This window comes from Rhinoderma darwinii, chromosome 7 (assembly GCF_050947455.1).
Source record: "Rhinoderma darwinii isolate aRhiDar2 chromosome 7, aRhiDar2.hap1, whole genome shotgun sequence".
NCBI lineage: Eukaryota > Metazoa > Chordata > Amphibia > Anura > Rhinodermatidae > Rhinoderma > Rhinoderma darwinii.
The window spans coordinates 118,281,872-118,296,893 of record NC_134693.1 but is presented as its reverse complement, the minus strand read 5'-3'; positions in this window follow the sequence as shown (position 1 = coordinate 118,296,893).

Sequence of the window (15,022 nt, the reverse complement as noted above, 5' to 3'; positions counted from 1 at the left end):
GTGGATCAAAATATATAATGGTAAAGATGATGTTATACAAGATCCAGCAAAAACGATGGAAGATGTCACAGTATATACTGTAGTATCAGTAAGTGGTTGGAAATCTGTATTCCAGAGACACAGGAAGAGATGACATGTTCTCCTGTTCTGGGCCTGGTCTTCTGGGTAACATTGATGCACCGGTAACCACACTGATGTCTCTTCTGTGACAGATGTAGAAAATTTTAAGTCTCGCCATTGGAATACTTGTAAGATGGCGGAATCTGCCCTCGGTTGTTATTGGCATTGATGTTGATGGTCTGTTTGTATCTGCTGACTTGTTCTGGGGGGAGAAGCGCACAATCCTATTAAATATTAATCATTCAGGCTGCTTAACAAATATAGAGGGGACATATCTAGAGGAACTTACCTTTCTATCAGCAATGATGGCGGCTCCTCCGGTCACAGGGAGCGCAGTTCTCGCCAGATATACTGCGGAATTGATGTTTATGCTGCAAGAGAAATATTTGCTATTAATGCTCTACTAATGTGTGTTGCTTAGCAGGCACAAAATATAGAAGAAGTTTTATTGTGGATTTTCCTATTTGATCCTGGCGGTTACACTACAAACCTTGAAGATGGTTGATCCAAGTGATGGGTTTGATCTAAAGCTGCGCTGTTCAGGCTGTTACAGGAACTTTCTGATGTTCTAAATTTTTATACACCTGAGATGGTAAATGTTCCTTAGGAGTCCTGCAAGATGGCAAGTAATGTCTTACATCAATAACAATGTTCCTTGTATCTATCATGTAGTTTCTGCCGCTTACGGCACTTTTCTAAAAAAGTGGACAGAGAGTAGCTGAAGCAGCAAAGCCACCAGCGGCCGACAATTTTATCATAATAACATGGATTATTAGTTATTAAGGTGTGGGCCTTTTAATAAATTAGGCACATTTTACTCCAACTTTTTTTATATTAAGACCGGTGTATGAAACGTCAGTCTTAATGAATTCCCACCAATCTATTATACTACATACACGCTTACAGTTTTCTTCTAAAGCCCATAACCTTCATTTAGAAATTAAAGAAATATCTGAATACAAGAAAATTGAACTAGAAGATAGAATTACTTATTTACAATTTCTTTATGTTGGTTGATAAAATAAATTACTGATACAGAGGAAGACTTAAGAGATGGAAGAACATTCTCACAGCAAACATAATAGACAAGTACAATGCTCTCACCTTATGTGCTGTAAGGACATGAACAGACGCAGCTACTTTTTTTGTCCTAACCTCCTAATGCCCTTCAAATAGGTCTTGCGGTCAAAGCGTCCACCAGCCAATGGGATGCTGGAATGAGAAATACATTGATGTAAGACATATGATAATGTTAGCAGGTAACCACACAATAATTGTTTAGTTTCACATCCTATAATCCTCCAGTACTGTCACCCAGGTATACAGCGGCCTGCCCCAAATTGTGAGCTCTGGCTATAAGGCCCTTGTAGTAATGGCGGCTACTGAAAGGATCATACCAACAACATGGAAACCATGACTTACTTATCTGAACCAGGTCTGAGCTTTACTTCAAAGATGCCAAAAACGGGTCGGTGGTCTGAGGTCTTCAAAACAGGGCAAGAATCGTATTTCAGGACTCGCACATCTCCCTCATATTGGCTTTTATACAACACCCTGTCCTGTAGAGGTCATGAAAATAACAAATATCATCAGTGCAATCATATTATAATTTATTTATAAACCTCATAGCATCATAGACTGAACATATTTTATTTAAGTAATATAAATTTTGAGACTTTGTTGCATTTAAAGTTTGACTTGGCCACACAGATTTAATGAAATTAGTATCTTTGAGCCATGCTAGGCGAAGACATATTACACTGGGAGACGATGACAAACTCACTACAAGTAAAATGGACTGGATGCTTTGTTCGTAAGAATTATTTCTCCATCTATAATAACAATTCATTACCTTGGGCGAGGGGATTTCTTATATGAAAATCTATTCATGAAATGTAGTCTTTCTTTAGCTCTGTAGACCTGGAAATAAGATATCTTACCGTATATGATGGGACTCTCTGCTTTTCTGATGTATCGTAGGTGTCTGTGCCAATGTCGAACTTATATGTAGGAAGGAATTCAATGGTGTGCTCCTTAAACCCTACAAATATGGACCCTTAAAATAAAAAAATAAAAAAACATGTCAGTATTAAAAACATGTGCAAGAGATGTAGGGCTATATAAATAAATGTGGAGAACATATGAACCATCATGACAGTGATTTGTATTGATCTGTCGAGGTGTATGTGGTAATAATACAGGCTGAGGAGTGATAGAGATCTGTCTACTAGTAACTGTACCGTTGTTCTTGGCTTCATTCAGATGGTCGTGTTTGAGGAGACTGGACATATCTCTTCCTTTAATGTTCTTCAGAAGAGATTCCACGTTTTTTCTGTCCTCTTTCAGTTGAAAATTGAGGTCCCCAAACCAAAAAACTCGATCAAAGCGGCTGGTGACGTCCACTGTAGAATGAGATAAACACAGGACACAATTAGACCACGTGACTGCATTAGAGTCAATGGAGATAAATACAGAGATAAAGGAATCGATAGGTTCAACCACATAAGTATTACTCACAGGCATTGGAGTTTATTCTTTCCGGAATAATTTGAGGCAGACGGAGACCCTCAGTGATAGTTTTATAGTCCTGGATCCTCTTGTAGACTGCCCCAACTGCCAACAAAAATATACATATCAGTAAATGTGACCTCCTGGAATTTAGGACAACCACCACATTTAAGTTTTCTTTGACAATAGGTTTCTTTATCTTATATTATCTAGGTATCGTATCTACTTCTTGGGCTGTGTAGTCTGAATGTTCCCTCAACAATTAATTTTTTACAAATAGTATTTATATTAATTGGATTTCTATTGACATTTTAGAAGATGAGACTGGTGGAGTTCCATGATCTGGGTCCGCACTCTGTACACAAGACGCACTGATATTTCTGTTACTGTAAATCTAAGACACAATCATTTTCATGACAGAGGATAATGTATTTCTATAGCAGTCTGTAGAGGACATTAGGCCGTTTATCCTTCCACTATTATTCTCTCATTATGTAGAATAAGTTTGATGGATTAGAAGAAGTTTGACCAAATGAGGAAGAACTTTTAATTTTACACCAAAACATCAATAGTACAGATCTTTTCATGTCATCTCATATATTCCAGCTTATTATTATTAAACAGCAGCACTTTTATACACAATAACACTGTACATAGTCATATATTAAAAACAGACATACTTACATCTCATATGGGAATTAATAAACAGGAATGATGTCCCAAAGACGGTGAAGGCAACACCCAAGGCTCCTTTAGTTTTGACATGGTGGAATAGCCTGGTTGTTACATGGGTGTGCTCTACCTCTGTATAAGAAATGAAACACAAGAAGAAGGGTTAGTGGTTAATAGTATAACATGCAACAATGAAACAGAGATAGTTTCCTATTAAACGCTGGAAATATTACTACAACACCATTTCACACTTTGTAACTGTGGATTTAACTATCAGATCTCCAATACTCCACAGTGAAGAATCTGAGAGTTGGGTTCTTAGACATCTAGTTCTAATGACTAAATAAGAAGTTCCAACTAATGACTTAAATTAGGACTTATTATGTAAATGTAAGAAAGTGAATCTTACCTGAGCAGAACCAGATCAGTTCCCGTCGAATAAAGATGGTGAGATACAGGACTCCGAGCCCGGATGAATGGTATAGCACGTAGTGTGGACCAAGAGTCTCTTGTAATTTTATCTCCCATTCCCGTCTACAAGAAGAAACAATTTCAAGTTTACATATTAATAAATGACACCAGATTAAAATATTGAACTCATTTATTAAATAATCAATATTATAACCTCTGGGGTTAAATAGGAAAATTTAGGAGTGATCCTACAATAAGTAGTAGGTCAAGAGAGAATTTCAATCAGCCGACCTGTAGTCCATTTGCAGACATAGACTGTTGTAAGACAACTTGAGAAGACTTACCTGTTTGGACATCCTTCTTGAACGCCAATTACGTAAATGTCTTTGGTGTCATCTGATGGCAACAGCAGATCCTCTAGATTTTGTGGGAACTCCTGCTCAAAATATGAAGATATTAATAATGTATACACAGAGCACCAACCAAACTGACATCTTCTATATCACCTACAAAAAATTATATCTGATCGAATTGGATTTTAGTCTTTATAGACTATGGCCAGTGCTGCAGTCTTAGGATCAGAGGCATTGCCATTCCAAAGACATAGATTATTAGTTTGACAAGTTTGCAGTGTGTGCAGCAACATTGATTGGCCCAAATGTTTAGAACATTTGGGCCTAGGGTAGTATATAATATGTCTATCTCATATGCAACTGCAAATTTATCCAACTTTAGGCTATGTTCACACGGAGTATTTTGCAGGAGGAATATCTGCCTCAAAATTCCGTTTGGAAGTTTTAGGCAGATTTTCCTCTCCCTGCACGCCGATTTTCGCAGAGTTTTTCAAGGCGTTTTTCGCCCGCGGCCATTGAACGCCGCGGGCATAAAACACTGCGAAATACGCTTTATCTGCCTCCCATTGTAGTCAATGAGAGGTCAGAGGCGGAAGCGCCCGAAGATAGGGCATGTCGCTTCTTTTTACCGCGAGGCAGTTTTACTGCTCGCGGGAAAAAGACGCCGACGCCTCCCATTGAAATAAATGGGAGGCATTTTCGGGACGTTTTTGCTGAGTTTTGCGATGCAGTTTCCACGTCAAAAAACTCTGCAAAATACTCCGTGTGAACATAGCCTTAGATCAGATACACTCATGGTTCACAATAGATATTGTATATTTCTTCTCACCTTTCCCTCCATATTCCAGGTGGCAACGTATAATCTCAGCCGTCTATTTGGGAAACAGCGATCCAGTTCTTTAGCGCCAATCACAGCGCTGCTGCCCAAGCTCCTGATTGCGCTCTTCTTGGCGTTCTTTGAGCCAATGTCACAAGGTTTGCTGTGACTTGGATCGCTGTATTTTTCGGCTGGCATATCTTTGATGTTGGAAAACTTCTGGAGTGAGATGTTAGGTTCCTCCATAGTTGGTATCTCTTTCATCAGATTTCCATTATCAGGAATCTGAGACACATGATATTTTTTTGATTTTTTCCAAAAGGGCATGGTTGGTTAATAACCCGGGTGCAAAACTGCACCAATGTCCGTGGTAGAAAACCAGGCGACAGTAAAGATTGAATTTAACTAATCGCCTCTAGTTCTCTGAAAATAGGACAAATCGCTGACCGTAAAAGCAACACAGTAATCCAACAGTGTCAATCCAACAGCAAGATCTAGAATAACCAGAAAAAGAAATAGTTAGGGAAAACTTAAAGAAAACCAGCTGGAGAAATTAGTTATAAAAGGGGTATTCCAACTACAGGATCTAGACAATCAGAAGTGTTTGAAGATCACATTGCTTGTGGTCTTGGGGCTTGGACCCCCTGTGAATGACATTGCTTGGGGTTTGGATTCTGGAACAATGTATTGGTTGTTGAATTGACCATACGGTATGACATTTCCGGGGTTTATGTAATTTTTATATGAGATACTAACTATAATTTACAACCTCTGTCGTTTGTTATAGACATTATTACATTTTATATATATATATATATATATATATAAATATATATATATATATATATATATACAGTGGAGGAAATAAGTATTTGATCCCTTGCTGATTTTGTAAGTTTGCCCACTGTCAAAGTCATGAACAGTCTAGAATTTTTAGGCTAGGTTAATTTTACCAGTGAGAGATAGATTATATAAAAAAAATAAAAAAAAATCACATTGTCAAAATTATATATATTTATTTGCATTGTGCACAGAGAAATAAGTATTTGATCCCTTTGGCAAACAAGACTTAATACTTGGTGGCAAAAACCTTGCTGGCAAGCACAGCAGTCAGACATTTATAGTAGTTGATGATGAGGTTTGCACACATGTTAGATGGAATTTTGGCCCACTCCTCTTTGCAGATCATCTGTAAATCATTAAGATTTCAAGGCTGTCGCTTGGCAACTCGGATCTTCAGCTCCCTCCATAAGTTTTCGATGGGATTAAGGTCTGAAGACTGGCTAGGCCACTCCATGACCTTAATGTGCTTCTTTTTGAGCCACTCCTTTATTGTCTTGGCTGTATGTTTCGGGTAATTGTCGTGCTGGAAGACCCAGCCACAAGCCATTTTTAATGTCCTGGTGGAGGGAAGGAGGTTGTCACTCAGTATTTGACGGTACATGGCTCCATCCATTCTCCCATTGATGCGGTGAAGTAGTCCTGTGCCCTTAGCAGAGAAACACCCCCAAAACATAATGTTTCCACCTCCATGCTTGACAGTGGGGACGGTGTTCTTTGGGTCATAGGCAGCATTTCTCTTCCTCCAAACACGGCGAGTTGAGTTAATGCCAAAGAGCTCAATTTTAGTCTCATCTGACCACAGCACCTTCTCCCAATCACTCTCAGAATCATTCAGATGTTCATTTGCAAACTTCAGATAGGCCTGTACATGTGCCTTCTTGAGCAGGGGGACCATGCGGGCAATGCAGGATTTTAATCCATTACGGCGTAATGTGTTACCAATGGTTTTTTGGGTGACTGTGGTCCCAGCTGCCTTGAGATCATTAACAAGTTCCCCCCGTGTAGTTTTCGGCTGAGCTCTCACCTTCCTCAGGATCAAGGATACCCCACGAGGTGAGATTTTGCATGGAGCCCCAGATCGATGTCGATTGACAGTCATTTTGTATGTCTTCCATTTTCTTACTATTGCACCAACAGTTGTCTCCTTCTCACCCAGCATCTTACTTATGGTTTTGTAGCCCATTCCAGCCTTGTGCAGGTCTATGATCTTGTCCCTGACATCCTTAGAAAGCTCATTGGTCTTGCACATGTTGTAGAGGTTAGAGTCAGACTGATTAATTGAGTCTGTGGACAGGAGTCTTTTATACAGGAGACCATTTAAGACAGCTGTCTTTAATGCAGGCACCAAGTTGATTTGGAGCGTGTAACTGGTCTGGAGGAGGCTGAACTCTTAATGGTTGGTAGGGGATCAAATACTTATTTCTCTGTGCACAATGCAAATAAATATATATAATTTTGACAATGTGATTTTCTTTTTTTTTTTATATATATAATCTATCTCTCACTGGTAAAATTAACCTAGCCTAAAAATTCTAGACTGTTCATGACTTTGACAGTGGGCAAACTTACAAAATCAGCAAGGGATCAAATACTTATTTCCTCCACTGTATATATATATATATATATATATATATATATATATATATATATATATATATATTTATATATATATATATATTAATGAAAAATGACAATTGCTTTTGAGGATACAGGATTATGGGGTCAGGGCTGTTCTTAAGAAGTCACTTCCCTAACATTTTTATATTAGTAATTATTATTAATAATAATAATAATAATTGTGTATTTTACACAAATAGAAAACCTCAAATGCATAATTAGTAATTCCCTAGTAAATATTTATTACGTGAATTACTCCTGTTATAAACTGAAGGGTTCCAATAATAAGTTCTCAGGGCTGCAGGACATTCACATTCCCTTTCTTTGAGGTTGCTTTATCAATTTACCAGCAGAATACAGATGGCAATTTTTGTCTGCAAGCTGCATTCTGTCTCTGGAGCAGAAGTCACAGGCCGCCATATTGCCATTTAGCAACTTCTTAGTATATTAGTATAACTATTCCAAATATAAACTAAACTTTAAATGGCAGACACAGCAGAATTGTACCTAAGAATAAAATATTCATAAAGAAACTGATAGATGAGACTCATCTAGAGACGTAGTGCTGATAGAGTACTTACCGGTCACATCCAACTGATGAGTGACAGCTCTGAGGCCAGCACCATAGTATACACCCACGCTCTGTGACATCACAATAGCTATACCCGGGGTGAGCTGCTTTTATGACCTCACCCATAATTTGCATATATCAATATGGATTTATCATTATTTTTAATAGTAGTGACATCACAATACATAAACCCAAAATACACTATGTGGCCAAAAGATGTGGACAGCTGACCCTTTACACCATTATAAGCTTGTGATACTTCCCATTACAAAGCCATGGATGTTAATATGAAGTTGGGCCCCCCTTTGTGGCTATAACTTCTTCTGACAAGGCTTTCCACAAGATTTTGTAGCGTGTTTGTTGGAATTTTTGCCCATTTAATTAAAAGAGCATTTGTGAGTTCAGGCTCGGATGTTGGGGTCAGGGCTCTGTGCAGAGTGTCAAGTTCCTCCACACCAAACTTATCACTCCATGTCTTTATGGACCTTGCTTTGTGCAAAGGGGCAACGTCATACAGAAACAGGGAAGGGTCTTTACCAAACTAGTCTCACAAAGTCGGAAGCATGCAATGGTCTAAATAGTCTTTACATTACCATTCACTGGAAATAAAGGGCCTAGCCCAAACCATGATAAATAGCCCCAGACCAGTATCAATTCCCCACTAATAATTTTTATATCAATTGATCAAAATTCAGAATTGAATTAAATTGTAATTATTTCTGGTGAACCTAAATAATATAAGGAATTATAGTCCACTAATATACAGTCTTCTAATATGAGCATATTGAAATTTCTCTTTTACAAGTGGTAGACATAATGATAATAAGGGAGCTCAAATTTTGGCCACTTACCCTGCAAATCTAAGATACTTGAGCAATTTAATTGCACACTAATACTAATACCATATTACTACCACTATCACACAATATCTTCTAGAGATGGAATAATTCAATGTTCCTAATAAAACAAATTAATTAGCGTGAAGTACAGATGTAGCATTGATAGAGAACTTACCGGTCACATCCAACTGATAGTGACAGCTCTGTGACCAACATCATTGTTTATACCCAAGCTCTGTGACATCACAATAGCTATAACCGGTTTGAGCTGCTTTTATGACCACACCCATAATTTACATATATCAGTATGGCTTTACCATTGGGAATATGAATTTGATGATATTGTATGATTTGTACCTCTAGAAAAGTTTAGTGTGATCTGTAATTTTTCCGGGTGTTTTCATCAATTGCTTTACTGTATAGAGTATTTTTTTATTGAAAATAATAAAATTGAAGTTTTTAATGGGAACGTTCTCTGATGAATTCTTTATAGGGGATAAATGATCATTTCTGTCTGTGTGACATGGGGGAAATCATTTATATTATCTTAAAATATATAATTTTAGTTTTGAATTTTAATAAACCCTAAAGACCCCCATTAGAGGATGTGACTCTGCACCAGTAAGAACACGCTACATGCTGAATCTGCTGTGCTCAGCGCTCTTACTCCTTACAATCCTGAATACATATTGCTTCACAATTCCCCTACCAGCTTGTAATAGGCATCAGAACAGCTGTGGGCAGCCATTACCTCATGTACCATGTCCTGGAAAGGTAATAGAGGTGGTAAGAATCGATCTAGGCATCTTGAGACAAGACGGTCATACCTGATGTGAACGAATGCAGCGTAAATTATACATATCATAGGCCTACCAGAGCGGGTAGAAGGCCAACAACCATATGTATTCATTAAAAATGGCTGCATTATATTTTTATGGATACCACAATCTCTGCTGCATTTATAGTCAAGAGAACTGAAGAATTCCTTCATAGTCTCTTCATCTGGGTCATTTCTAAGACAATTGATGGCCCATTTGGTAAACTGTAAAGACAGGGATTGGCTTTACTAAACATCAAGTAGTCATGGCAGTCAGAACTCCACGATCAGAAAGTGATGACATATCCTAATTGTATTCCCCCCACTTTATGAGATGTAAAACCACTTTAACCCATTAATGATGCAGCCTAGTTTGGGCCTTAAGGCTCAGACACCATTTTTCAAATCTGACCTGTGTCACTTTACCTGGTAATAACTTTGGAATGCTATTCTTTTATCCAAGCGATTCTGAGAATTTTTTTCTCGTGACACATTGTACTTTATGTTAATAGTAAAATTTGGTCAATACCTTTAGTGTTTATTTGTGAAAAACACCTACATTTAGAGACATTTTTGAAAATTTTTGATTTTTCTAAATTTGAGTGTATCTGCTTGTAAGACAGATAGTAATACAACACAAAATAGTTACTAGTTAACATTTTGGAGGTGAAATTTACAAATATATATATATTATTATTTTTTTAAGAAATTCCATTATAATCCATTTTATTTCTGTAACACAGAAGGTTTTAGGAGAGAAACTCAGCTCAATATTTATCGTTCAGATTCTGCAGCTTTTAAAAATTTCACACATGTGGCCCTGGTGGACTGAAGCACAGGCCTCAGAAGCAAAGGAGCACCTACTAGATTTTGGGGCCTCCTTTTTATTAGAATATATTTTAGGCACCATGTCATGTTTGAAGAGGTCTTGTGGTGCCAAAACATAGGAAACATCCCCAAAAAGACGCCATTTCGGGACTACTCTCCCAAGGAATTAATCTAAGGGCATAGTAAGCATTTTAACACCACAGGTGTTTTGCTGAATTTATTGAAATTAGGTCATAGAAATTAAAATCGAAACATTTTTCACACAAAAAGTCTTTTCAGCTCCGATTTTTTTGGAATAAAAAAGAAAAAGAACACCGACAGTTGTAAATCAAGTTCTCTCAAATACGATAATACCCCATATGTTGTCACAAACTGATGTTTGGACACACGGTAGGGCTCAGAATGGCAGGAGCACCGTTTGGCATGCAGATTTTGCTGGTTTGGTTTAAAGGTGGCATGTCGTATTTGCAGAGTTCCTTAGGTACCAGTACCGTAAAAACCTCTTGAGAAGTGACTCCATTTTGGAAAATAAAACCCTCAAGGCATTCACTAGGGGGGTAGTGAATAGTTTGACCCCACAGCTGTTTCATAGATTTTATTAGAATTAGGCAGTGAAAATGACAAATTAAATTTTTCCAAAAACAATGCTGTTTTAGCTCTAAATGTTTTATTTTTACAAGGGGTAATTGGAGAAAAAAATACCACACAATTTTTTACTCAATCTCTCCTGAGTACAGCAATATCCCATATGTGGCCCTAAACAGCTGTTTGGGCACACGGCAGGGCTCTGAAGAGAAGGAGCGTCATTTGTCTGTAGGAGCGCAGATTTTGCTGGATTGGTGTTAGATTAAAGGAGTGAAAGAGCACCATGCGCATTTGAGGTCTATTTTAGTGATTTTTCCATAGCATTTGCCCCCAATTGCAGGACTCTGAGGTCAAATAGTAAAGCAAAAACTTCCAAGAAGTGACCCCATTTTTTAAAATATACCCCTCAAGGCATTTATTAAAGGGTGCAGTGCGTATGACCCAATACTACTATTTTTACTAGAAAAATGTGCAGTGGATTTTCCGCTGATATGCCATTTAAGTGAACGATATGTTATACCCAGATTGTGACCCTGAAGACAAATACATCATAAACTGTTAAGCGGGTTCTCCCGGGTATGGCAATGCCATATAAGTGGATGTAAACTGCTGTTTGGGCACACTGAAGGGTTCAGAATGGAGGGAGCGCCATTTGGCTTATGAAGCACAGATTTTGCTTGGTAATTTTTCTGTTTGGGGTTTTGCTGGTATTTCAGTTTATAATCTGGGGGCATATGTAAACTGTGCGGGGTACATCAGTACATAATAAGAGGATATAATAAAGCGGTAAATAAATAATAATCCGCAGTTCTGTGGCCTGTGTCGTACTGATAAATGGTGCCCGATCTCACTCTGCACATTTTGTGTCGCCATATTCTGAGAGCCATAACTTTTTTTTTGTGACAGAGAGGTGTGAGGGCTTGTTTTTTGCGGGACAGTCTGTAGTTTTCATCGGCACCATTTTTGGATACATGCAAATTCTTGATCACTTTTTATTCTATTTTTTGAGAAGCGTGGTGACCTAAAAACAGCAATTCTGCTATTGTTTTTATCCTTTTTTTTACAGCGTTCACCGTGTACTATAATTGACATATTTACTTTATTCTGTGGGTCAGTACGATTCTGGCGATACCAAATTTATATTGCTTTTTCATGTTTTACAACTATTTGCACAATAACATTTATTTAGTAAAAATAATGTATTTTTTCTGTTGCCACAATCTGAGAACCACAACTTTTAAAAAATGTTTTGGTCGACAGAGCTGTATGAGGGCTTGTTTTTTGCAAGACGAGCTATATGTTTTTTTATTGGTCCCATTTTTGGATACATGCAACTTTTTGATCACTTTTTATTCTAAGGTGACCAAAAACATAGCAATTCTGGTATTGTTTTTTTATTATTTATTTTTATGGCGTTCACTGCATTGGATAAATTACATAATATTTTTATAGTTCAGGCCATTACGGATGCGGCAATACCAATTCTGTATAGTTTATTATTTTTTCTAATAATTAAGTTCTTGATAATGGAAAAAGGGTGAGTTTTAAATGTATTACTTTAAATTCTTACTTTTTTATTTGTGTATAACATTTTTTGAAACTTTTTTTTAACATTTTTTTTTCGTCTCACTAGGGACTTGAAGGTCCAACTGTCCGATCGCTGTTATAATATCCTACAATACTTATGTATTGCAGCATATTATACCTGTCAAATAGCTACAAATGTATACCTCAAAACCATATAGCAAAACGACACATGGTCAATAACAAAATATCTTTATTAGTGCAATAAATACAGACAAAATAATATAATCTCATAAAAACTGTTAAAATCATCTAAAACAAAGGATTGCAGTGGTGGTCAGGAAATACACAACATCAAATATATAGTTATTTATATGGAGCAAACAATGAATCACAACTCGGTTTGATCAGGCAAAAGTCACAAAGTAAAGACGAGGCTGGACGGCAGCACGGAGGGCTTAAGGGAAAGCCTCCATGACTGCCATAGGAGGGAAGGTTAGCCAATCAGGGGGCAAATGGTTAGTGAAGGCAGGGAGAGGGAGGAGATGAAGAGGGGAGGAGTTGGGGTTCGGTATCTGTTCCTCCCGCTGTTTTCGGCATTGAGCCGGAAGCAGTGGGAGGAAAAAAAGGTAAAAAAGTTAGCTCCCACTGCCCTGCTTACCTGTGAGTATGGCGTCTCCAGTCAGCATGCTTGATCAGCTGCGCGCGGCAGCTGAGTTCCACGGTCCGGGGTGGTTGGAAGAGACGGTGGCAGCGCTGGCAAGGACACTGTAGGCCGGCTGCTTGGATGGCCGCCTCCTCCCAGGGCCTGCGTACTGGCAGGAATCCCCAGCCGTGATGGGGCTCGGCGGTTCACAGGGAGTCGCAGGCCGGGCTCCCTGTTACGCCACTGCCTTCAGATGCAGTGTCCAGGGTGCAGTTCACGGCCGCCCCGCATGGTGATGTGCCGGCCAGGGGGCAGGCTTCGGTGAGGATGCCATGAACAGCGACGACGACGAGGCAACAGGTCCGGTCGGAAGTCTGGGTCCTTGCGGTCAGGCGGCAGGTCGCCGGCCCCTCTGTCAGCATGCCGGGGTCCCTGTGTCGGAGATGTTGGTGCGAGTGCCAGTCGTCAGCGAGAGAGGATCTGGAAGATGGAGAGCTGAACAAGTCGCAGCGCGGTCAGAATTTTCCAGCTGGCGGGAACACAGCGCCTGGGCAGCCTGGTGGGTGCGTAACTTCTACTTTGCCGCATCCACCAATTTTAATGTCGGGTGTTGGGGGTGGGGCAGCGAGCGCGGAAGTATCGGCTGTCGGTAGTGGCGTTGCCGGGCGCGATGGCTTATCGGATTTAGTGGGTATTTTGCGCAAGTTAGTCGGGTGCTTAGATAGGGCTACGGCGCCTGCAGTTCCGGCGGGGTCCCCGGCGGTGGTCTGGTAAGGTCCTCGTGATGTACAGCCGTGGTCCCTGGTTGGGGAAGTTTCGGGGGCATCCAAGGAAGCAGTGGCAGTGTCTTTTCAAACCAAGGTGCAGAAGGACGGGGATAGAATTTGGCTTGATGATCGTGCTCGGGGCGAGGTTTATGTCTGTTTTGAGGGTCCTTTAGGGGCCCACCTTAAACAGGAGGTCCGGGAATGGATTTGGAAGGACGAGTACGTGGACATTTTTTCTCTTCTGCCGCTTGCGAAGTTCAACTTGGATAAGGGCAAGCGGGATGAGAGTAAGAAGGAGGAAGAGGAGGGTCGGCGGTATAGGCTTATCCCGCAGACGTTCGTCAATTGGTCGCAAGCTTTTGCTATTTTGGCGAGTGTGATTGGGGAAAAGGCGCCTGAAAATTGCTCAGCGTTGTTTTGTTATTTCGATGCCATCGGGGAGGCTCATCGGGCGTACGGGGGTCAGGTGTGGTTGCGGTATGATGAGCAGTTTCGCCAGTGGAAGGCGGTCCGGCCGGCGATTCGGTGGGATCAGAAGAATATATTGTGCTTTGGTTGCGGGTGACGGCCCCGGTTAAGCAGTCCTTTCCCGGAAGCATTGGCCAAGGAGGTCAGTCTAGTCAGTCCGGACAGGGCTCTGGGTCAATACTCGGGTTCTGCTGGCAATTCAATGATGGCCAGTGTAAGTTCGGGGCCACTTGTAAATTTAAGCATGTCTGTTCGGAGTGCAACACCTCCTCGCATGGGGCTGCAAAATGTATGCGAAAAGGGAAGCGGTCAGGCACTCAGTCCTCCTCCGTTGGTCAAGGGGCTGGTGAGGGTGGAATGGATGGCCCCATATCTAAATGAATATCCGAATAGGGTTGCAGCCAAGTTAATTTATGAGGGGTTTTTGTTTGGTTTTGTTATTCCCCCTCCTCCGTATGAGGTTCCGCTTACACGGCGCAATCTTAAGTCGGCTTATTTGCACTCGGCGGTCGTTTCGAAAAAACTTTTGAAGGAAGTTTTGTTGGGTCGCATGTCCGGGCCTTTTGTCGAGCCGCCGATAGAGAATCTAGTGGTATCCCCCTTGGGAATTGTGCCGAAGCGGGAGCCCCATAAATT